We start from the raw sequence: 26,151 nt of genomic DNA, 5'->3' as shown, positions 1-26,151 counted from the left end.
TGCCTGCTCGGCATCCTTCCGCTTCTTCTATGCCTCAGCATGTGCTCGGTTCGCCGCTCGCCGCGCTGTGTCCTCAGGAATAGGCGGCGGAGAGGCTTGCACGTCTCTTATCCCCTAAAGGAATAGCGAACATAAATAAGGGACTGGAAAATGGCAAGGAACAAGGAGGCCTCGGGGGCTGCAGCGGCGCGTGACTTACCAGGGAGAGGAACCCCCACAATGGGCGCATCACGATGGGGTCAGGCCACCACTCCTCAGCTTTGCCTCCACCGTCTCCCTCACCCGATGAAGAATCTCCTCGTCAGAGAGGGCGGAGGCGGACATCCGGATGCCCTCGATCAGCTCATCCGGTCTCATCTCGAATAGGTGCCACCGATGAGCCATCAGTGGCAGCACCCTCCAGCGGTGGAAGGCAGCCACGACCACAACCACCATAAGGCAGTGGCTCCGCAGCCTCTCTAGCCCCTCCAGGAGCGGCTGCAGCTTGGGCTGACCCTCCTTCGGGACGCCATACTTCCACTTCTCCGAACAGCTCTCCACGATCCACCCGGTGTAGGGGGGAAGTCCACCGTTGTCATTGTGGAGATAGAACCAGCTGGTGTACCAGCGGCGATTGGTTGACGCGAGCTGGGCCAGGATGTACAGGTGCTAACGGTCCTGGTGCACTTGGAGAGTGTAGCCACCAGCCCTCACCACCTTCCTTGTGCTCGACATACCCGTCGGCTTGGTGGTATGCCCCGCCCGGAAGAGGTGGAGCCACTGCTCCCAATGGGGAGCGATCCCTAGGTACCCCTCGCAGACGGCGACGAAGATGGCCGCCTACGCGATGGAGTTGGGGTTGAAGTTGTGGAGCTCCACACCATAGTAGTGTGGGAGCACCTGCATGAACCGGTCCACCGGTAGGCCGAGGCCACGCTCGTGAAAGGATATGAAGCTCATGACATAGCCATCGCATGGCCTTGGCTCTGGCTCGCCCGACGAAGCGATCCACTCTGGCCTATTGGGGTCGGTAACCGGACGGAGAAGGCCATCATCGACGAGCGACTAGAGCGTCTCCACGGACACGTCGGACTAACCCTAAGGGTCTGCCTCAATGACAATAGCGTCGGCCATGGGTGCGATGGAGAATACAACTACGGCGGTGAGCCTCTCTCGCTCTCTCTACCTCGCCTCTCTCTCTCTTCTTCTCCCCGGCGCTCTCTGTTCTAGCAACGGCTCAAGGGCGGCAAAGGCAAATGCAGGCAAGGTAAGGAGGGGAGGGGCGAGGCTCGTCGTGTATTTATGCAGGAAGGAGGCGAAATGGGCGGGCGACAAAATCGGGAAAGTCTCCCTAAGATCCGGCATAGTTAATCCAGATCCGATTTTACCACCCACGTACCCACCTTTTCCTCATTAATCGCGTGAACAGTTATGTTCCATCCGCTGACACGATGTCACGTCCGACCACTGTAGTGGCAAGCGCCGTTCTGCCTCCTCGAGAAAATTGCCTCAAAAGGCATGCCTACTGTTGTAAAACCGATGGGGGGGAATATCCCCCACCCGATTCCTTTCGGACGAAGGAACTGGGCGCCAAGCCCGTTACGGTCCAGGGGTTTGAAGGCTTGGCCCTCGAGGGTTTCGACAGCTGCCCCAGGGCAATAGAGTCAGGGACAACTATGGGCGAGCCCATACGGGGCTAAGAACCAAGCAAGCGAAATGCTTGGGACGCCCTAAGTCGTGTCCGAGACCGGTAGGGAGGTCTCCGAATGGGATCCAACTGTAGGGAGGCACCGAGCCACCGGGGCCCATCGAATGGCCCTAGCACCCACTAGAGAAACCCTTTGGTACTCTTGGAGTGTGTCTCTGGACCACTAGTCGACCCCTATCGAATGGGGCACGGGCCTCCACTCGGACTTACCTGATAACAGCTCACCGGAAGTGCCACCGCTCGCGCCCATCAAGGGTAGCCTGGCATATTCCACCCCTCCTTCTAAACGAAAAGGATGCGCGAGGGTCGTACAAAAAGCCAGGGGAACTCCTAACGGCCCTCTTGCTCCATGCAGAGGCTAGGGGGCTCTTCTTGCAACCTTGCCAAGACCCAGCGACCCAGGCTCACACTCAAGGGGGCTTGGCAAACAACCCCTCCGTCTGAACGGAAAGGATGTGCGAGGGTCATACAAAAAGCTAGGGGAACTCCTAATGGCCCTCTCGCTCCGTGCAGAGGCTAGGGGGCTCTTCCTGCAACCTTGCCGAGACCCAGCGACCTAGGCTCGCACTCGAGGGGGCTCGATAAACAACCCCTCCGTGTGAACAGAAAGGACATGTGAGGGTCACACAAAAAGCCAGAGGAACCCCTGATGGCCCTCTCGATCCATGCAGAGGCTAGGGGGCTCTTCCTATAACTTCGACGAGACCCAGCGACCCAGGCTCGCACTTGAGGGGGCTCAGCGAACAACCCCTCCGTCTGAGCGAAAAGGATGCACGAGGGTCGCATAAAAAGCCAGGGGAACCCCCGACCGCCCTTTCGCTCCGTGCAAAGGCTCGGGGGCTCTTCCTGCACCCAGGACGAAGACAAGCGACCCGAGCTTACGCTCAAAGGCTCGGAAAAACACGATAAAGGGCATCGAGCCCATTACGGTCCAGGGGTTCGAAGGCTGGGCCCCCGAGGGTTTCGACAGCCGCCCCAGGGCAGCAGAGTCAGGGACAACTATGGGCGAGCCCACGCATGGCCAAGGCCCGAGCAAATGATCGCTCGGGACGCCCTAAGTCATGTCTGAGACCGGTAGGGAGGTCTCCAAATGGGATCCCACCGTAGGGAGGCACCGAGCCACTGGGGCCCATCGAACGGCCCCGGCACCCACTAGAGAAGCCCTTTGGTACTCTTGGAGTGCGTCTCTGGACTGCTAGCCGACCCCTATCGAATGGGGCATGGGCCTCCACTTGGACTTACCTGATAACAGCTCACCAGGGGTGTCCCTGCTCGCGTCCACCGAGGGTAGCATGGCACCCTCCACCCCTCCTTCCAAACGAAAAGGATGCGTGAGGGCCACACAAAATGCCAGGGGAACCTCTGACGGCCCTCTCGCTCCGCGCAGAGGCTAGGGGGCTCTTCCTGCAACCTTGCCGAGGCTCAGCGACCCGAACTCACACTCATGGGCTCGGCAAACGCAATAGAACCCCTCTCGCGACGTAAGAAAAGCCCCTGGAGGAATAAATCCACTCCTCCAGGGCCTCAGGGGCTACACCCGGTGGGTGCGCTCGCGTGCACCCACCGAGGCCTCAAGTACGAAACACCATCCCGCCGGGAGCTGCTGTGAGCCGAGTCTCGTCAAAACCTCAAGGAGAGCGCTCACACTCTCCCTGAGGCTCGGGGGCTACTATCAGGTACCACGAGAAGGGGTCCCCTAAGCAACAATCAAAAAAATCGCTTAGACCCCGTCAAAATCAAAGCCAAGGGACAACTATTGGCTAAATCTCGGCCATGTCCGAAGTCACCTACTCTCCGCCTCGCTAGAGGCCTCGCACGGAAGGCCTCGGACAACCTACCAATTTCCGCCTCGCTCGTGGCCTTGCGCGAAAGGCCTCAGCCGGGGAACCGATTCTCCGTCTCGCCCAAGGCCCCACGCATACAGCCTCGGACGAGACGCCGATTCTCCGCCTCGCTCAAGGTCGGCTCGGCAAGACAACCCCGCCGCCTCCGCCTCAACCAACTTCTCGGACAAGATGTCACATCCGCCCAACGCGTTTGACCGCTCCCGCGATATCAGCCGAACGACGACTCGACACAACGGTGTGGCCGACTGGACGCCAGTCACATCGAAGCTATGCCGTCTAGGACAGGACAGGGCGGGGGTTACCGACCACTGTGCTCGGTGCTGTGCCCACGACCGGCGCCTATACTGCGCTGTGCTACCTAACTCCTGCTCCAGGGACAACGCGGCGTGCGGAGTCAGGTCCGGGTTACTATAGCCTCAGAATCAATGTACAAGACCAACTGCTCAATCCACGCCTCGATAGTCTACTTCAGGGTCTCAGCAACCTCAGGATTTGCGCCCGCCGAGCCCCCCACGACGGCTCGGCCTCGGCACCAACTGAGCCTCGGCTCTTTACACTATCAGCACACAGTAACCGTCATGTCGTCCGCCATGCCCTGCGTCAGGCTATCACTGGAGCTCCCACGTCGCACAGGATCGAGCGTGGCCGGTGCGTTGCTCCAGTGCATCAAGGACAAGACCGCTCCGTCGACCATACCGCCACAGTAACAAGCTACAGGGCTTGGAAACGCCACCTCCGCTCGCAGGACGCCGCATAGCGAACGCATGTATCACCCCTGACCCCCTTCAACTATAAAAGGGAGGGACCGGGGCCGTTTTTAGGGGAGACGCATAGGCAGACGGACGAACTCACTCACTCACGCGCAAGAAACGCTCTGTAACACGCACGTTTACCCGCTGCCTGAGATCAGCATCTCAAGCAACTCACACCGCTCCACGCAGAGACCTGGAACTAACTCCCTCTCTCGCCTTGCTTGTAACCCCCTACTACGAGCATTTCGGTGCAAGGAATACAAGATCGATATCTCAGACTGGACGTAGGGCACCCATCGCCCGAACCAGTATAAACCTTGTGTCTCTTTGCATCACCATCCGGGATTAGGGACACGCAGCGCATTTTTACTAGTTGGTTGAGGGCCCGCCGGTCCGAAACACCGACAACGGTACAACGTATAGACACCCACACCACGCACGCACACTCGAAACAGTCGCCTCGCTGTATGTCTTTGTAGTGTGAAAACTATACGTGTGTGTTGTATACATGGAAGCAAACCCTACACATATGAGCACCTCCGAAGTATTGAGTCGGCGGATCTCGAGATTCGCAAAGTCACCATAGTCGCCTCGTTGTATGTCTTTTTAGTGTTATAAATATTGATACTTTTTCATAGACTTAGTAAAATATTAGATATAGTTTAACTAAAGACAAAACTAATTGTTCATTCGATCCTAAACCGCGTGTGATCCACATCCTCAATTGTTTGCCGCATTTTCCGGCAGTGTGCCGCTACGGCATGCTACACACGCTACACTGTGCGGTCAGTGTACGATTTGCACATATATGTAGGTAGTGAATGCAAACGAAGAAGATCTGGGGCTAAGCTACTAATTAACTTCCCTAACGTAAATACTCCTATAGTCTTGTGAAATTGTAGTACTACAAAATTGTACCACACACACACGCATATATTATGTTAAATGTGGCGGACGTCAACAAACTATATGTCTTTTTTAATACAGATATGCAGTACAAATCCAACAATATAATTGTGATGTACTGATCCATCAATGTGTGCCGTTTCATGGGTTAGTATTGTTCGACCCTCATTTTGAGTCTAAGAAGTTCTTCCAATATATGTCCTCAAATAATTGACAGATACCTACTTTTGTATTTTTATTAATGATATCACATACTATATACCATGCAATGTTCTTTATTACCTTAAAATAGCAGTTTTAGGGCATTTTGGATGGGCTAATAACTTGTTGGCTAAAGTTAGCCTAACTTAGCTTCCTTTAACTAGCTACTAGGACGTGTGTGGGGAAAAAATTGTCCATACTATTAGTCCCACATATTTGGATGGGCTAATGGTTAACTGTTGTTATATTGGGCCCTAGATACCCTCGCCGCAGGGAAAATAGCTGAACTAAGATGGGGTGAGACAGGCACGTGGAATGAGAAGTCCAAATCATACGAGGTAGTCTAAGAAAAATGTCACCTTCCCCTCAAAAAAAAATGTCACCTTGTATGGGTCATTAGTTCGTGTTTGAATGACAACATGACCATTTGAACTAACTAACAATGTTTTCTAATATACAAGGTTAAGTTCAAATGGATACAAAGTTGGCTTAGACTTAGACAACGTGGAAATTGGACTAATCAACATCTCAAGCAATACATTTGAAGATATGTTAAATACCTATAAGTCATGCAAGAAGTCCAAGACATCAAGTGCATGAAGCCCGGACACGAAGACACAAAACAAATTAAAGCCATTAAAGCCGGGACAAAGAAATGGATGAATTGGTCTTGTTTCATGATTTTGGATCTGGTAAAGTTGATATGATACCAATTGAAAGTTGTAGAGCTCTTCATTAGCTTTCCAAATACTCTAAAACCATCAAAGTCGAAGTTTGGGGCAAAAAGTTATGTCCAAAATATGAAAGTGTGTCATGTTGAAAATAGGGCAACTGAACATTTTTGTGCCACCGGAAAACTCTTGTGCTTTCATCTCCAGTGATCATCGGAAATTCCAATGCTCACAGAAAAATGTGTAACGACAAGTCGACGTGGCATCACTAGAAAACTCTGATGGTAGGCATCTGACCTTCCGGTGCTTTGCAGAAAGCTACAGATTGCCACCAACGGCTAGTTTTAGACTTGGGGCTATATGTACCCCCTTTGGCTGACCATTTGGGTAGTGTTGGAGCTCATGGAAAGTGTAGAATGGCCGAGGCTCAACTCTAGTTGCTCACTTGCTCTAGCCACTATAGTGCTTAAGGAATCACTCGGTGATTAGTGTAGGTGCTTTGTGAAGTGCTTATGCTAGTTAGACCACCGCTAGATGTTGTTGCTCTAGGTTTAGGCCTAATGTTTAGGAGGTTTACATACCTCTTGCTAACTTCTTATTTCATCTAAAAAACCCTCTTGCTACCCGGTGCTTGTGCTCTTCATGCTTATACACTATGGGCTTGTCATCTTGCGAGATCACGTACACCAACCATGTTTGTAGTGTGGCCATCAAGCGTGTACGAAAGGGAACATGAGACCCACGGTGTTTTGGCCGAAAACACAATAGTGAAGATGGCGGGGAGCGGTCCGGGAGAAGGCCATCACGGAGACCCACTTGCGCGTGTGGAAGGACCGTGGGCAATCCATGGAGTTACTTGACCGGGAGCTTGGCCCTCGCGTGGGCATCCTTGCTAGGGGCTCCAACGAGGATTAGGGGAAAGCGTGAGCTTCTTGATACCTTGGCAAAAATAACATAGTTGACAACGAGAGTTTGCATCTCCATCTCAATTAAGCTTTCACATTTTATATTGTGTACCTAGGTTGTGTGCTTACTATTCTAGTTTAGCTTGATAGGCTAATTGATAGAATTGGAACCTAGGTTGCATAACTCTTTTGTGGTAGAGATGATAACACACTTTGCAAAACCTCTGTTGCACATTTAAATAGATTATTTACTTACATAAGTTATGATAAGTAGAATTAGGGGCCAGGTTTAGAGTAGAAGTTTTAAGTTACCTAGTTCACCGCCCTCTTAGGTGTCACAGTCCCTTCAAATACCTTGACTGCTTGGAAGGCAACACATCGACTAGATAAGCCAAGTAATATGTAGAGATCTATATGCATGGATCCGACTAGATTTTCTTATTACAAACTTGGAAATCGTATCTGTAATTCGATCGGGACTCTATATTTACCCTATCCTCCAGACTATATAAAAGGGAGAGGGCCCCTAATTGACAAACCAGACACTCATCGTGGAATCTCTCCACAAAACACCACTAGCACCCCTTCAACCCAAGCAAGTTCATTAAGCATAGAGAAGCATTCTCCACTGGACGTAGGATACCCTGTACCTGCACTAGTATAATTAAATTCATGTCATGTGTGCAACCCCTTTTGTTCCCTACAGAAAAAACACTGACCTATTGTCAGACAGAAAATCCTAGATGGTGCCAAGGTTGCAAAAAGCGCTAGGCGCTAGGCCAAATCATGATTAATCGTGACTATACATGATTAAATGTGATTAAACGTTTATGTTTTAGTAATACAATTGCTAATATGTGGAGATGCAGCTGCATATATGGAAGAATAAATGAGTAATAATGAGTTGTGTTTATATAGCCCACTCGACCCATTGTCTTAGGAAAGCCCACAACCCATCTAAGCACCATATGTGAAGGACCGAAAGTGGCGACCAGAGGAAGGTGAATGGGAGGCTCAAATTTATTTTCAGAAAAGTTTAGCCGCTGTCCCAAAATCAATCCCCAAAGCACACCCACGCAGGTGAGTAAATCACAAGCCTATGGAAGGCTAGATGTCTCCAAGAAACACAGCATGACACTCAAGAATTGATACACAAGAACACCGCCGAGCAAACGGGAGAAAGAGTGTGGCCGAGCAGACCAATACAGGAACCCTCCACCTCTACAGAAAAGAGGCAAGGGTCCAACCTTAAACACCTGAGGCAACAAGTGACAAAGATGCTTAGAAAAGATCCACTCATCGCTAGCAAACCAGCGCAAAAAGCGGAATTTGAAACGGATCAAAAACGAGGTCAAACGAGGTGAAACAGCGCACAAACACAACGTGCCGGACTCTGGCACTGTAGCAGCGGACGCGACACTGTAGTAGCGGACGCAGCCCGGTGTTACTGTACCAACATCCGGTCGCCCCGAAAACAGCCGCGAGTCGCACGAAAAACACCCGATCTCCTCCGTTTCAACTCCGATTGATCCCAAATTTTGTGAGTAGGCTCCCAAGGTAGCTAAGATGCTACTCCATGAAAATCATAGCCTTACATTCCTCACAACTCCGGAAATCGAAGGATCTTGGTTCGAAACAAAGAAAAGGACCCCAAAAAAGAAAACCCCCCTATCTAAGTGCTCATCCCGATTTAGCTCAAACCCTTTGGTGGAAATCTTCCTAGGGGGTCATAGCACCTCACGGAACAAACGGTTCGCAAAAAGATCAACCACAGAGAGATAGAATGACGGGAAGAAAGGGGAAAACGCAAGAACGCGAAGAACAAAACGCAAATCACAAAGAACACATTATAAATCAAATCCCGGAGGACACGAGGAGGTTAGGGCCTCCATTCCCGCTGCAATCTTTGGTTCTTACACAAACTCCTCGATACCGTCACGTGCCGTCCGTTCCTCCTCGGAACCTCCGTTTGGGTTTTGAGGCCCAAACCTGTAAACCCGCCACCGATGGTTTTGAGGCCCAAACCACCAAACCTGCTCGCGAGTAGCATACTACATACGCGTCCCCTGCCGCTCGACACGTGTCACCGCCGTTTTCGACCTGCCGGCCGCCAAGTCCTCTGAGCCCCGCTCGACTTGCACGTCCTCCGTCATGACTCGGTCAACCCGATCACTCCCATGTACACTTGCGCTTGTCGATGTCCCAAATGTTAGCCACCACGGCTAGTCACCCGGCCTCCTAGTCCCTCGGTCCAAGCCTCAAGTCCACCCTTCACCGCTCCCGATCCAACGGCATGGCACGTCCCTACTTGACCTTCACCTCGCCATCGACCACCGCCTCCGAGCTCCACACCTGCACACCACAAGCCAAGAGACATATCGCACAACCCAACTCACGCCATGGTTAGTCACAAACTGAACCTAGGTCATGGATCACGTTGACAATCACTCATCATAAAATGAACCACAAGGGCACATATCAACCTTGTGTTTGCAATATGTCCTACCGGTGTAGTACTAACAGCCAACACCATTCCACCGATTTCCACCGGGCGCCGGTTCATTTCTAGATACATTGCTTTTATTATGTATTTAGACATAATGTATATCTAAGTACATAGCAAAAGCAACATATCTAGAAAAACTAAAAATGTCTTATAATTTGGAATGGAGGAAGTAATAATAAATTTATTCATAAAATTTTTAATGCTTCATATTTTCTTGGTCGTGCGGGGGTACATCATGTTTTGCTAGCTAGTGACTTATAATTCTGGACAATTTTTGAATGTTCTAATACCTTATATTCATCATGGAGGAAATATCACAAGAACATGTTGTTACTGGTTCAAAAAAAAAACAAAGCAAGGATGGCCTTAACAAGTATATAAACAAATGCTTAAGTTGTTATAACACCATTGGATACCACCTTTATTTAACAAAGCAAGGATGGCCTTAACAAGTATATAAACAAATGCTTGAGTTGTTATAACACCATTGGATACCACCTTTATTTTAAGCCTAGGGAAAATTAAAGTCTCTCAACTCTTTATTCGCAGTACTGCAAGCATGGACGGGATTGGAAAGAGCAAACACTAGTAAATGATGTGAGCAGTGATGAAGCCAGGAAAAAAATTAGAATGGGCTGAACAAAAGTCTACGGAGACTTAACTCTACTATGACCTCTCACAATAGACAAATATATAATAGCTTGAATCAATCTTATATTGAAAACGTCGACTAACGACGAAATTGACAAAATACATAAAAAAAGGATGCAGTTCATTCATACCGAAAGGCCCACCCAATTGCGAAACTAATAAATAGCGGGTGGCGTTGCCCGAACGTTATTCCTCTGAAGTAGCGACCTACACAAATAGACATAATTGATTAGTCAAACATATATGGACCTCCAAATTATGAATTTAGAAGAGAATAAAGCGTACCACTACTTTTTAGGCAATAACATACGACGCTTTTTCATCTTTTGAAACCGCTTTTTGATCTTTTCATTATCAATCTTTCTAAATATCTCCTTCTCAGTATAGCATATCATCAGGTCATTGAGCCATTCATCACCTATTTTATTACGCAAATCTGTCTTTATAATGTTCAAGGCTAAAAATATCCTCTCAACTGAAGTTGTTGCCACCGGTAGTATCAAGATTAGCTCAATAAGACGATAAACCAATTTATAAGATGAGTGTATATTAGTCTTGACCATAATTTCAGCAACTGTTCCAAGCTCAGTGCATTCAAGAAAGTCTAGAGTTCTTCTAGCACGGTTGACAAACTGTCAAAGATGATTTGGTAAAACAGCAAGTTCACCAATATTAAAATCCTTGGCATAAATTTCAGCAAGCCTCACAAGTTTGTCCACATCAAAATTAGAGAAGGAGATTCTTGGGTTAAAAGCAGCCATACATACTAATAACTCTGAACTAATTTCACTAAACCGGTGATTCATCTCAGTCAAGATGGCATCAATGGCGACCGAAAAAAGCTCAACATGATAGTAATGCATGTTTGTTACCTTTTGCTTTCTTCTTCTAGATGTCCTTCTAACATTTATTTCCTTATCCATATCTGGCACTTCAATCTCATTCTTTTCACAGAATGTTATCACTTTTTTAAGTAATGGCTTCCATCCATTTTTCCTCATATCTTGCAAGCTATCTTTCACATCTGTGATCAAATGCATTGCTTCAACTATGTCTTGATCCTTTCTTTTGCAAAGCTTGTGACAAAATATCTGTCATGCTCAACAATTGTATCATCAAATGCAGGATGAACACAAAATCAAAGCTCTCTATTTTTTTCAATTAAACCTAAAGCTCCACCGTTATTTCTTGGTTTAATAGAATCTTTCTTCACTATCTCAAGCACATCTATGATAGCCTCCCACATCACCAAAATGCGAAGCAAAGTTTTAAGGTGTGAACCCCATCTAGTATCTTCTGGCCTAGCTAGGCTACTGTCGGGGACCTAATACCAGGGTACCCCAGGAGGTGGAACCGATAACCACCAAACGTGAAAAACTTCCGGATGCATAGAGGCGTCATGTCATCCCTTGTTCGAGTAACAGGAGTTCGGTTCCGCCTCGCCCGACACCTTTGGGACGGGCTCGGTCTCGCCCGAGGGCCGAGGGATAAACTCCGTCTCGCCCGATGCCTTGAGGGCGGGTTCGGTCTCGCCCAAGCGCTAAGGGATGAGTTCCGTCTCGCCCGATCCCGGAGGGGCAGGGTCAGCCTCACCCGATGCCTTTGTGGGATAACCCTGTCTCGCCCAAAGGCTCAAAGCCAAACTCCATCTCGCCCGACGCCTATAGGGCGGGCTTGGTCTCGCCCGAGGGCTAAGGGATGGATTCCGCCTCGCCCGATCCCAGAGGGATAGGGTTAGTCTCGCCCAAGAGATAGGGATTGATCTCCGCCTCACCTGACGGCCCAGAACGAGCCTCGCCCTGATCGATATCTATCCCTCATAATGATGGATACAGGACGAGACAAGACGTTCGGGTCAACCATGGCTCCAATGACCATACCATGCGCCTTGGCAGGAAAAGGACTGCCAGGGAGCAACAGGACTGATGCTTTAGACCCTTACGGGCGCCGCTGAGCCCAAAAGGTATTACAGGTGCGTGCATCTCACTCTGTAGAGTTGTAGGCGCCGCCTTCAGCTCTGGGACACGGAACCCAACGAAGATATACGACAACCGCTACGCTCCAAGAATGGATTTGCTATCTCCACGAACGATGGATACTCCGTCACCGCGCTGTGGACCCGAGGGAGCGGGGCCCTCTTCCCGACCCCTCAGGTCCTCCCAGTCAGAGGGCCTTGGCCACGGCGCTACACCGGACCCCGACCCCGAATTCTCCCAACAAGAATCATGGGAACCAGAAGGCGTGTGGAGCAAGGCTGGGGGGAGGCTCCTAAGTCAAAACCACTGTACTACAGCCCATACCCTGGGGGCAGCATGCTGTGACTAATCTGACATCCTATAGAGATATCAACAACATCGTAAGCACTTATCTTCCTTCGCACTCATCAGAATAGGGGACCTGACCAGGTAGACATGAGCCACAAGGCTAAGTAGAGTACGCATCCTGGAGCCCTCACCCTTGTAAAGCCAGCCCCTTCATCTATAAAAGGGGATGCGCATCCTCCATCAAAGGGACGGAAAAAATAGGACCAAACAATAGAACGCACTCAAACACACGAGCAGCTATGAAGCTCTCGACCACCTTTCAATCCTTCGATCAGAGACTTGGGACCAGTCCCTCTCTCGGCGGTTTGTATCCCTTACTACAGACCGTTCACGGTGCTAATAACACAAGCAGCAACAAACTGGACGTAGGGACGTTCCGCCCGAACCAGTATAAATCCTGTGTCCATTAGCGCACCATCCGAGCCTAACGCGCATTACTATAGATTTACTTGCCGGTGCTTGTACGAAACACCGACAGTTGGCGCGCCAGGTAGGGGCTTTGTGCGTTCCAAATCAGGTCTCGGATGGCCACCCACGCAATCACCTGGGCCCCGGGCACACGCGTGCGTTTCGGCGACCTGGATTTTATCATCACACTAGGAGGAGAACTGGCGCTGACTCACTCAGCCGCCCCATCTCCCCCTTCGATCAAACTCAGCCGTCTCAGGCTTGAGGGCCCACCGAGCAACTCCCGGGGAGTCCCGCCACCCAAGGAGACCTCTCACAATGCCACCATGTGTCCGGAAGGGTCCGTATGGAGCGCCCCGACAGCATTTCCGTCCGGTCTCCGCAACGTTGCGGCAACCGCTGGCCGCCTTCTGGCGCTACGTGTGGTTCAACCACCTAGGGACATCGAGTTCGTGGGAGCGATGGAGCGGGATACGGAGACCCTCTACGAGCTCCTCAACGAGGAGCCCGTATCGCTCTCCAGCTCAGATTCCAACAGGGGGAGCCACCACCCTTCCCGAGAGTGCTACATGACGCAGACCCCCAAGGGTCACGTCGAAAGCGCCTCCAGGGAAGAAGCCACCCCTACAAACAATCCTGAGAGCAGATCCGGGGAAGAGGGGACAGCCCCATCTCACTTGAGGATGGAGCAGCTAAAGGCTCATCAACAGGAAATCAATGAGGCCGGGCAAGGGCTCGCATGGGAATACGCGGACATCAATCGCGAGATTGAACACCGCAAAGACGGGGGGCGCGCGCGCGCCACAGCCCGCACCGTACATCAAAGGATCCTCACCGATGATGGGGCCTTTCCTCACTTTGCTCGAGCCAGCCAGAACATCGCCGCAGCAACCGCCTTGCTGCATGGCCTCCCGGAGGCCGCGACGTCCGAGGATCGACGCGCTTATCGGGAGATTCGCACGTTGCTCGAGCATGCAGCAGCGCAGCAGGCGGAAAGTTCATTGTCTCGACGACGCGAACCCGACACCAGCCAGCGCGCGCCCTCAGTGCGTCCCACCAAAGACGCATCCGTACACCAAACACCACCAGCCGGCGGGCAGCCCTCCATCGTCCCTGTACATCAACGCCTCGGCCGTGGCCGCGACGTACGTAGCATCATCAATGCCCGGAGACGTGCCCACGACGACGATGGAGAAGCAGCGCGCCGCGGCTATCATCCCCGACGTGGTGGGCGCTACGACAGCAACGAGGACCGAAGCCCGAGCCCCATTCTGCCAGGCCCTCAGGCCTTTGGCCGGCACATCCTCAACGCTGCGTTCCCCCTAAGGTATCGACCGCCTACGAACATTCCTAAATATTCTAGCGAAACAAATCCTGGGCTTTGGCTCGAAGACTATCGGCTTGCATGTCAGGCCGGTGGTGCGAGTGATGATAATTTCATTATTCGCAATCTCCCGCTGTTCTTGGCTGACTCGGCGCGAGCATGGCTAGAGCACCTACCGTCCAATGCTATTCAGAGTTGGGCAGATCTAACTGAGATCTTCGTGGGTAATTTCCAGGGCACGTACAAACGCCCTGGAAACCTATGGGACCTCAAGAACTGCCGTCAGAAGGCCGATGAAACCCTCCGAGGGTACATTCGGCGCTTTTCCCGACAGTGCAATGAGCTCTCGAACATCGCCGACGCCGACGTGATAGGAGCCTTTCTGTCCGGAATGACCTGCGAATCCCTGGTCCACAAGCTAGGACGCAGGGGCCCGCGAACTACCAAGGAACTTCTGGACATCGCCACTAGTCACGCCTCTGGAGAAGAGGCAGTCGGAGCCATCTTTGATCGCTCCGACGGAAAGACCAGGCGGGACGAGGACGCCAGCGAAGGCGCCTCCAACCGTCCCACCAAAGGGAAAAATAAGAAGCAACGGCGCGACAACTCACTCGCGGCCGCTGCCGACCGCAAAGGTGGCCGGAAGCCCACGGAGGGCACTCCGAACCACTTCAAAAAAATGCTCGAGGGGCCATGCCCAAACCACGCCTTTCCGGCCAAGCACCTATACAAGGAATGCGGCCTTATGCGCAAATACTTGGCCGGGGGTCTGAACAAGGAGGAGCAGGGGAAGGAGCCTGTTCCCACCACTAACAACACGGAGGAGAAGGACGACACCTTCCCAACTCCGACCGGTGCCCTCATGATCTTCGGAGGATCAACGGCCTACGACTCCAGGCACCGCCAGAAGGTCGCACATCGAGAGGTCTATACCGCTGGACCGGCTATACCAGCTTATCTCCGGTGGTCGGAATCCGCCATAACCTTCGACCGGACCGACCATCCAGATACCATCCCACACCCGGGAAGGTATCCGCTTGTCGTCGACCCGATCGTCTGGAGGCATACTATCAAGAGGTCCGACGTCTGGAGGACAAATTCGACGGCCTCGAACTCAATCATATCCCCAGGCGCCTCAACGAAGCAGCCGACACACTCGCAAAAGCAGCATCCAGCCGAGAGCCAGTTCCAACAGGTGTCTTCACCAGTGACCAACACAAACCCTCGGTACGCTACGCGGGGTCGGAACAAGCCGACGATGGCCCTTCTAGTCCGACCCCCAAGGCCGATCCGCCAACTGTTCCTCCCGACCCCAAGGTCATGGAGCTTGAAGAAGACCCAGCAACAGAGTCCGATCCTCCCAATGACTGGAGAACGCTTTACCTCGACTATCTCCTCCACGACGTACTACCAACCGACAAGACAGAAGCCCGATGGCTCGCGCGACGCGCCAAATCCTTTGTTCTTGTAGAGGGCAAACTCTACAAACGAAGTCACATCGGAATTCTTCAGCTTTGCATCCCTGGCGAATAGGGAAAACTCCTACAGAGCGACATCCACGGTGGGGCATGCGGACACCATGCCGCACCAAGAACCTTGGTTGGGAAGGCATTCCGACAGGGTTTCTATTGGCCCACCGCAGTAGCCGATGCCAAGCAAATTGTACGCACCTGCGAAGGGTGCCAATACTACGCTCGGCAAACACACCTCCCGGCCCAGGCTCTCCAGATGATCCCCATCACGTGGCCCTTCGCGGTCTGGGGGCTTGACCTGGTTGGGCCACTTAAAAAAGCACCCGGAGGCTTTACCCACCTGCTTGTCACCATAGACAAGTTCACAAAATGGATTGAAGCTCGGCCAATATCCACAATCAAATCCGAGCAAGCTGTGTTGTTCTTTCTCGACATCATCCATCGCTTTGGAGTACCGAACTCCATCATCACAGACAACGGCACGCAGTTCACCGATAGGAAATTCATTCGTTTCTGTGATGAACAACACATCCGAATCGATTGGGCAGCTGTCGCGCACCCCCGGACGAACGGACAGGTCGAGCGCACAAACGACATGCTTCTTCAAGGCCTCAAACCCAGAATTTTCAACCGGTTGAACAAGTTCGGCGTGCGTTGGCTCGCTGAGCTCTCGGCTGTGCTCTGGAGCCTAAGGACGACTCCTAGCCGGACCACCGGCTACACACCCTTCTTCATGATCTATGGCTCCGAGGCCGTTCTCCCGACGGACCTCGACTATGGAGCGCCAAGAATCAGAGCATATGACGAAAAGGGAGCCGAGGCATCTCACCAAGACACCATGGACTAGCTGGACAAGGCCCGCGACATCGCCCTCCTCCGTTCAGCCAAGTACCAGCAAGCGTTACGGCGGTACCACAGCCGACGGGTGCGGGGTCGAGCCTTCAACGTCGGAGACCTCGTCCTCCGCCTTGTGCAGAGCAACAAGGATCGTCACAAACTCTCCCCGCCCTGGGAAGGGCCCTACATCGTCACGGAAATACTTCGCCCAGGCGCCTACCGGTGGAAAACCATCAAAGGCGAGGTCTTCACCAACGCCTGGAACATTGAGCAGCTACGTCGTTTCTATCCTTAAAATAAGCTTACACTTTTCTTTATCAGTTTTTGTCTTAACAGAACCCCAATCCTTAGTGATTTCTGACCCCTGCAAATTGCGAGGGGTCAGACCTCACTCGGGGGCTGGCATGTGATCGTAACATATGTTATGTGTAATACAAGTATCGCGCTTGCAAAAAATCCCTGTGTTATACTTACAAACATTCTATAAGTTTTCCATTCGCCTCGTAAATAAGTCTCGAGGGCTAAGATCTTGGGAACCAATTCTGAATACAACTGGTAGGACTGCGAGACACCCACGCCCCAGCGGCTGCAACCTCTTTGCTCACCAGTTCAATCAGAATTAGTTCGCCCACGTTCCTAGCTTCCTATGACTTAGACCATGAGAAGAGTTGGAAAGCGCTAAAATGACTTGCCATAAGCAAAGGATGTAATTTTGTTCATTTTTTGCATGAATTCACCACTTATGAAGCAATGTCATTACAAAAAGGAACAATATATTCAGAGGACTGTTTACTCGGGGGCTTCCCCACAACGTTATTTCATTACAGTCTCGGCTCAGCTCTACCATAAGTACTACTGCGGTCGCCGCGCCACGCTCTCCATCGGTGACGTCCGGGGCATGTACACGGGCCAGCTCGTCTACTGCGGTCGCCGTACCACGCTCTCCATCGGCGACATCTTCGCTGGATCCTCAAAGGTGCCACCATCTACGACGCCTCCACCGGAGCGTCCGGGGACTACGCCATCGTCGTCAACCGCGACCCCGGCAGCGACGCCACCGCCATGACATCTGGAGACTACGCCATCATCCCCAGCCATAACCCTGACAACGGCGTATGGGCAGGAAATGCCTCCCGCCAAGGGAGGAGCGCAGCGAACGACAGCGCAGTCAACGACGTACGACGCCCATCGATGCCCTTTTTCCTTCAGCAGCAGCGACTCCTCACCAAGGGCCGCGCGCACCATCTCATCTACGTTGGATAACCTCCGGCTCGACATCACGCACCAGACTCACGAGCAAGGTTGTAAGTTCTCTATCTCCCTCTGGCATTACTCTTCCTCACTTAGGAACCACCGCGACGCATGGACGCGTTTGGCGGAAAGGAAGAAGAAGGAGAGATAGCGGCTCGGAGGCAGAAGGGGAGGTGGGATGAGAGCTCCTCTCCCCCTCCCTATTTAAAGAGGAAGCGTTGTAACTAAGGAAAGGCGAAAGGTCGGACAAAAAACCCTCTCCCTTCCCTCTTTTTTAATATGCAATCAATGCTGATTGATATCTGAGGGGACGCGCCAGAAGTGACGGGACGAACCCCGGTCTGCGAGGCATCCCTCTTTGGTCAAACTGAACACTGCCTGGGTATGGCCCGCCACTGACCCGCTCCGGACGCGGCGATTAAGGCACCCACATAGGCAGACAACTTTTCGCCTCCCCATGCAGGACCACGGACGACCCGACGATGGGACCTTTCAGATCTCCTGGGTCGACCGTTCGGCCCAGAAGACACGACGAACGAACGACCAAAGAAAGATAAGCCTCTCAGCTTTCTCACTTTATGCGTTAAAATTTGTTCGCAAGATTCTGACCCCGTCAAATAGCAGGGACGTGAGCATCACTCGGGGGCTGCCGAGGATGACTACCAGTCTAGACATCCTCTTCACCCGACCCCTCCGTACGCCTGAAACTAAGGGCGCGTCATACATGCACAAAGCTTTGAGTAAAACTGGACGAACTAGCAAACCCTACGCCCCGATAGCTATGGTGTTTCTGTTTACCAGAAAAATCCTACTCAACGCCCCTCGCGTCTCTAGTTTCGACGTCTGCCTTCTCAAAGAAGGGATCGGAGGGGTCCGCCTACAGAGTCTCCACCAAAGGAGAAGCTGTCAGGCTGCCCAAGTTAATCGAACGGCTCGGATCGTCACCGAGACACGAAAACAAAGAATAGCAATTCTTACGTAGGTTTTTTCAACCTCGTCACAAACGTCAGGGCCCGAACCCATCTGGTAGGAGCTTTTCCGCCACTCATATCACCAAGGTATCGTTACCGACCCCGCCTTTATTTTCAATTAAATGTTGCATTCAAAACATTTCATATGCAAAAAATTGCATCCCAACGATTCGTGTCGCACCACGAAACGGCTTTCGCCTCATTCGATATAGGCAACCATAGGCTGAGGTTCGAAGGTCGGCCCGCGAAGGGCTCGAGGCCGCCTCACGCCGAACAGGGCCAGGGAGAGATAACCAAGACGAGCCCCAGTGGCCCTGCCCGATCCCGCTCAGAAGCGAACCGGGACGTCTCGACCTTCTCTCGTTCGATTCTAACCTCGAGCCAAACCCACAGAATCTCCATCGAGGAGAGGCCATCAGGCCCCCTGAGCTTATCGAACGACTCAGGCATCTGCCGGGAGGCGGGTTAAGAAGTTGTGGAGTGCCACCAGAGGGCTCTGCCGACCCCATCAGCAAATGATGGACCCGGATTCCGCATGAACGTACCCGTTAGCGAGCTCGTTGAGCGTGGTACTCAAGCCGTCGAGGCAAGTGTCGTTCACTCAGCCCCTCCGATTGCGAAAACCGAGGACGGGGTAACACGCAAATAACGGCCGACCCCTATCAGACCCTAACAAGGCTCGGGGGCTCGGGCCAAATAATGCAGGGACACAGGTTCAAAGGCCCCACCTGGCCGAGCCCATAGAGTCCCCAGTTGGGATTTCTATTGGAAGACAGGGTGGGGATTATTGCGATGACATCCATTGTCACCAAAACCACGATTCCGGTCTCCAGTAACACTCGACCCCAGCAGGTGCGGGGGTCGGACCTTACTCGGGGGCTGTTAAGGTACGGCCACCTCCTTTCCTCCCTTCGGAACAATCTCCTCGCATTATAATCAGCGGCATAATTCAGGGGAACATATTGGTAAGACCGTAAAAAATCAAATCGCAAAAAATCAAACAAAACGAAATTAAGACGCAAAAGCACGAAAGGCGTCCAGACTCGAAAAGTACCGACACTTATCCACATATTACATATAAGCTATTCTCAAAATTGTTCGATTAATTACTCCCGCGAAGGGAGAACCATTTCTTTCAGACTGTCTGCCAGGTTCTTCGCAAGGGGAGCGACCATCTTCTCCATTTCCTCCAGCTCTTCATCCTCGTAGGTGGACGGAAAGCCTTCGCTCATCACCCTCAGGTTTATTTCCTTCTCATAATGGGCGTGGGCGACGGTGAAGGCCTGGGTAATCCCGGCGTGAAAGGCACTCTCCTCAAGTTGGCCCACCCGAGCCGTGATACCTCCGACACGAGCCGCGAGCGGGCTGGTCTCCACCGGCTCCGTCACATTCAGGGCGTTAAGGACCACCCCGACCGCAGCTTGTAGAAGATCATGCTCATCGCTCTCCGCCTGAAGGGCCCTGTGCGTATAGGCAGCCTCTTTCTCCAGCTTGGTGGCGACGTTCTCGGCACTCAACTTTCCTTTCACCGCGTCATCAAGCTCCGCCCGGAGAGAGCGGACCACCTCGGTGTCCTCGTCCACCTTCTCCTGGAGGGCTGTGGCCCTACTCTCAGCCTTCTGCCGGAGGTCCCGCTCCATCTCCAGCTCCTTCAGGACTTCGCCGGCCTTCTCATTGGCCGCGGCATTCCTCTGCAGCAGCTCGTCTCGCTCTTTTTGAGTCTGGCAATCTCCTCTCCATCCAGCTTAGACCTCGCCGATAGGTCCTCGAAACATCCCATGCGCCTCCTCCGCATCCTGACGCTGCCTGGGCCTCCCGCTCTTGGACGATAGCAAGCTGGGCGGCCATGTTTGCTCGCAGCCGGGCCTCCTCGGAGAGGCGATCCCGCTCCGCCTTCTGCTCACGGAGGAATTGGGATTTTTTCCGGCTACGAGCAACAAGAATCTGAAGAAGAAGAAGACTGATATCAGAAATGCGAGAACCCACAAACACACGAAGAAAGAAAAAAGAAAGTCCAGAAAATACCTGAGAGGTAGGGATAACGATCTCACAGAGGGCTCCTCTGGCCTGGTCCAGGGCGTTCAGCATGGTCGAGATCCCGATGTCAAGACCTTCTCGCTCCATACTCTCGGAATGATCATCGAGCGAGAAAAGAGCCGACATCGGGTCCTGAGCAGCCATCCACTGGAGCGGCGGCTCCCCCCGCGCAGGGGAGCGGCTTCCTCCCGACAAAGGGGCCGGTGGCGGCTCCCTCCTGACCCTGTGCGGCACCACCGCCGCACTCAAGGACCCTCCGGCTGGACCCTCCTCCGTCTGGACCGCTTCGGGCGCCACGGGTGGATCCACATGGGCACCTAGCGGCGCGGATTGCACCACGCCCTCGGGTGCCACCACGACCGCGCCCGGCTGATCCTGGCTCGATGCAGTCACGATCACCTTCACCGGCGGTATGCGGTCCTCAGCCGGCTCTTCCACGCCCGCCACGGAAGAAGCCGCTCGCTCAGTAGCCTCCGCGGGCGTGGGAGCCACCATGGACGCCGTCGGTTCGGCCAACGCGGCCCCAACGTCGGCACCACCCCTGCCCGAAATAGGGGTGACTCCAGGCGATGCCGTCTGTCCCGCTTGAAGGGCGAGACTCTTCTTGGGCGCCAGCCCCAGGGGGTGACCCGTCCGCAAGAACCTACACAAAGGTAATAACCGTTAAGTCAAAATAAAAATGGAAAAAAGATGAAAACAGAGGAGTCAAGAGCTTATGTTGACGTCCTCGGCCGGCGGAAGCGTTTTGGGGACGGATCCCTAGATCCCTGCCCTGACTCGTCCGGACGGGACCGTTTCATGCCTGCCCCCTGCTCCGGGGCAGGGGGGTTCATCTCGTCGGGCGCAGCGCCGGAGTCGCTCCCCTCCATCGTCTCGTCGGGCGTGGCACCAGAGCCGTCCCCCTCCCTCGTCTCATGGGGCACAGCACCGGAGCTGCTCCCCTCCACACCTCACAAGGTGCGGCACCAAAGCCGGGCGCGGCTCTAGTACCACCCCCCCCCTCCACGATCGCCTCAGGGTCGGCGGCAGCAAGCCCGGCATCCCCCATCCACCGATCCTCGGCCGGCACGCCATGCGAAGCGGCAGACTCACCGGCCTCCACTGACCTCATTGATTCACTTCCCTCTGCGTGAAAAGCGAAGGGCCCCTGCACGGGTGGGTGGCCACTTGTCAGCGTTTCCTCATCCTCCAGGACACCCCAATCCACGTCGACGGCTACCTCGTCGTCGTCGTCGTCATCATCATCATCGTCGTCATCCTCACTGCTCACGTCCTCTCCCCGATCCCGTGCCTCCTGCTTCAGTCGTTTCGCCTTCTTCATCTCCTCCTTTGCTTTCTTGTCCTGCTCGGCCGCGAGTCGATTCGCCGCCGCCACAGCCCTGTCCTTCGGCAGTGGAGCCGGACTATCCTTGAAGACTAGCCCCCTCGGCTAGCCCCAACATCACAAAAGCAAGTATTAAAAAAGGGAGATTTAGGAGAAAGAAAAGAGTGCAGGAGAAGAGGGCTTACGAATTCGAAGAACCCAGGCTCCGGCCGCATTGGAGGATGCCCGGGCACCGGATACACGATGTCGAGGACCATGCCGGCAGAATCCTTCGTCGGCTCCGTCGCCTCCTTGACACGCTGCGCCACTTCCGAATAAGGGAGCGCCTCGTCAACGAGCACCGTCCCCTCGAACGATATCCCTGGCATCATCCGATGCAGGGGAAGCACACGCGCCATCAGTGGCGCCACCCTCCTCACGTGGTAGGCACCGATAATCCCCGACCCCTTTACACCCCGACCCTTCAGGGCATGGAGGGCAGGAGAGAAGGTCGGAGATGTGCTTCTTGTCTTTAGTCTGGACGCCCCAGCCCCACGACGCCGGAGCATCCACAATAAGACGTCCGGTGTACTTCGGTAGGGTGGCACTCACATCATCCCTAACATAAAACCACTGCGAATGCCATCCCTTGTTGGATGTAGCCAGACGCATGTACGGGTAACCCTTCGACCGGGTATGGCGCAGATGAATGCTGGCACACCCCATCAGCGCGTTCACTTCTGTCCCCCCAATCTTCCTCTTCGACAGACTAACGCTAAAGAAATACCGCCACAGATCAAAATGGGGATCGATCCCCTAGGAAACCCTTGCACAGGGCAACAAACGCTGCCATATGCTGTATCCCATTGGGAGTTAGATGCTGCAGCTCTACCTCATAGTAATCTAATAGCCCCCGAAGGAATCTATGCGCGGGTACCCCGAATCCCCGCTCATGGAAGAGGGCAAAAGAGACGACATACCCTTCAGGCGGCACCGGCTCACCCTCATCGCCAGGAAGCAACCACTCCTGGACGGCGGACAGTGGGCGGAGAAGGCCACGGCGGACGAGGCCCTCCAGACGCTGGGAGGTGATGCTTGATCTGCCCCACAACTCCATTGAAGCAGTAGGGGGGAAGGGCAGGCGCGAGCTTAACGGCGGCTGGAACACGAACGCAGGCCGGTCGACGGTAGCGATGCGGGCGTGAGAGGCTGGGAAGATTGGCGGCGGATGTTTCAGAACGCAAAGGAAGGGGAGCGAAATACGGGATCCCTGGGGGCGAACCCCGTGGTTTTATAGGGGGCGACGGACGCGAGAAGGGCAACCGTCCGCCTCGATCTCCGGGCCTGCCATGCGCGCCACCGCGTCACGTCGCGGGACACGCGCCCGTAGTCCCTATCCTCTCACCCCAAAAATCTCGGCGGACGGTTCGCCTTCCCCAAGTGAATCCGGACTCTCTACCCACCGGGGAAGCGCCAGCCACAAAGGCCTGTTCTTTTCTCTTTGGACCACCTAGGGCCCAGACACTCGACCGACCGGCCCAACTAAAAAGGAATCCACGAACGATCCGCCATCAAGGGCAGAAGCACCAGTTATGACAGCTCCGAATCAATCCCCAGCGAACGGGACGACACGACCCACTCGGAAAAACACCCGGTTGATGAAAAACTAAGTCCTTCAGCCTTACCCACGAAGGGGCCGATACAACCCCCCGGGCGACTCTACTCGAGTCACCCGGGGGCTCGGGGGCTACACCCATCGGGTGCGCTCGCGCGCACCCTCCGGCAAATTAGCTTCGGCGAAATCAAAAACACCCTCCAGGCGGTTCTACCCGAATCACCTAGAGTCTCGGGGGCTACTGTCGGGGACCTAATACCGGGGTACCCCAGAAGGTGGAACCGATAACCACCAAACGTGAAAAACTTCCGGACGCATAAAGGCGTCATGTCATCCCTTGTTCGAGTAACAGGAGTTCGGTTCCGCCTCGCCCGACACCTTTGGGACGGGCTCGGTCTCGCCCGAGGGCCGAGGGATAAACTCCGTCTCGCCCGATGCCTTGAGGGCAGGGCTCGGTCTCGCCCGAGGGCTAAGGGATGAGTTCCGTCTCGCCCGATCCCGGAGGGGCAGGGTCAGCCTCACCCGACGCCTTTGTGGGATAACCCTGTCTCGCCCAAAGGCTCAAAGCCAAACTCCGTCTCGCCCGACGCCTATAGGGCGGGCTCGGTCTCGCCCGAGGGCTAAGGGATGGATTCCGCCTCGCCCGATCCCAGAGGGATAGGGTTAGTCTCGCCCAAGAGATAGGGATTGATCTCCGCCTCACCCGACGGCCCAGAACGAGCCTCGCCCTGATCGATATCTATCCCTCATAATGATGGATACAGGACGAGACAAGACGTTCGGGTCAACCATGGCTCCAACGACCATACCCTGCGCCTTGGCAGGAAAAGGACTGCCAGGGAGCAACAGGACTGATGCTTTAGACCCTTCCAGGCGCCGCTGAGCCCAAAAGGTATTACAGGTGCGTGCATCTCACTCTGTAGAGTTGTAGGCGCCGCCTTCAGCTCTGGGACACGGAACCCAACAAAGATATACGACAACCGCTACGCTCCAAGAACGGATTTGCTATCTCCACGAACGACGGATACTCCGTCACCGCGCTGTGGACCCGAGGGAGCGGGGCCCTCTTCCCGACCCCTCAGGTCCTCCCAGTCAGAGGGCCTTGGCCACGGCACTACACCGGACCCCGACCCCGAATTCTCCCAACAAGAATCATGGGAACCAGAAGACGTGTGGAGCAAGGCTGGGGGGAGGCTCCTAAGTCAAAACCACTGTACTACAGCCCATACCCTGGGGGCAGCATGCTGTGACTAATCTGACATCCTACAGAGATATCAACAACATCGTAAGCACTTATCTTCCTTCGCACTCATCAGAATGGGGGACCTGACCAGGTAGACATGAGCCACAAGGCTAAGTAGAGTACGCATCCTGGAGCCCTCACCCTTGTAAAGCCAGCCCCTTCATCTATAAAAGGGGATGCGCATCCTCCATCAAAGGGACGGAAAAAATAGGACCGAACAATAGAACGCACTCAAACACACGAGCAGCTACGAAGCTCTCGACCACCTTTCAATCCTTCGATCGGAGACTTGGGACCAGTCCCTCTCTCGGCAGTTTGTATCCCTTACTACAGACCGTTCACGGTGCTAATAACACAAGCAGCAACAAACTGGACGTAGGGACGTTCCGCCCGAACCAGTATAAATCCTGTGTCCATTAGCGCACCATCCGAGCCTAACGCGCATTACTATAGATTTACTTGCCGGTGCTTGTACGAAACACCGACAGCTACTTTCTTGATTTAAACCTCTTCCAGTCATAATCTCACCCTTCTCAATCTTTTCTAGCAACACATCATGATGCTTTGCAAGCAAGGCATCTTTTCTCATACAAGATGCACCCACATTGGTGACTATTAAAGGAACATAGTTAAAGAAATCTGCTATGTCTGCACTAGAAGTCGAAACAGCAATAACCACGAGTTGCAATTGATGGGCAAAACAATGCACATAGAAAGCATAAGGATTTTCATCACGAATTAATTTCTGCACCCCATTAAATTCACCTCTCATATTAGAAGCTCCATCATACCCTTGCCCACGAAGCATAGAGATAGACAAATTGTGACTTGAAAGCATACCGACCAAAGCTTCTTTCAATGCAATAGCTATACAACTCTGAACATGCTGAAGTCCAAGAAATCTCTCCACCACTTGCCCTTTATCATTCACAAACCTACACAGTACGTTTGTTTATGTGCTAGTATAATTGTAGAAATGATTGTAATAAAATCTATGCACAAAATTACAATTGTGGAGTACTAACCTTAGAATCACTACCATTTGCTCTTTTATTGATACATCTCGGGACTCATCAATAAGCACTTAGAATTTTCTACCTTGAATCTCATCCATACTGACAGCTGTGACTTCCTCTGCACAAGCTTTTGCAAGATCCTTTTGTATATCAGGAGATATCATCTGGCAATTTTTAGAAACAAGCTGTGACTGTCTGTCTCTCTCTTGATCTCTGTGTGTGTC

The 26,151-nt window shown here is 53.1% G+C and overlaps 1 pseudogene; it reads right to left on the bottom strand.

Annotated features, from left to right (window-relative positions):
• Positions 1-228: 228 nt before the first annotated feature.
• Positions 229-26,091, bottom strand: LOC136510330 (uncharacterized; annotated as a pseudogene).
• Between the last annotated feature and the right edge of the window lie 60 nt (positions 26,092-26,151).

Source organism: Miscanthus floridulus, chromosome 16 (genome assembly GCF_019320115.1).
Source record: "Miscanthus floridulus cultivar M001 chromosome 16, ASM1932011v1, whole genome shotgun sequence".
Taxonomy (NCBI): Eukaryota; Viridiplantae; Streptophyta; class Magnoliopsida; order Poales; family Poaceae; genus Miscanthus; species Miscanthus floridulus.
This window is presented reverse-complemented; position numbering and strand designations above follow the sequence as displayed.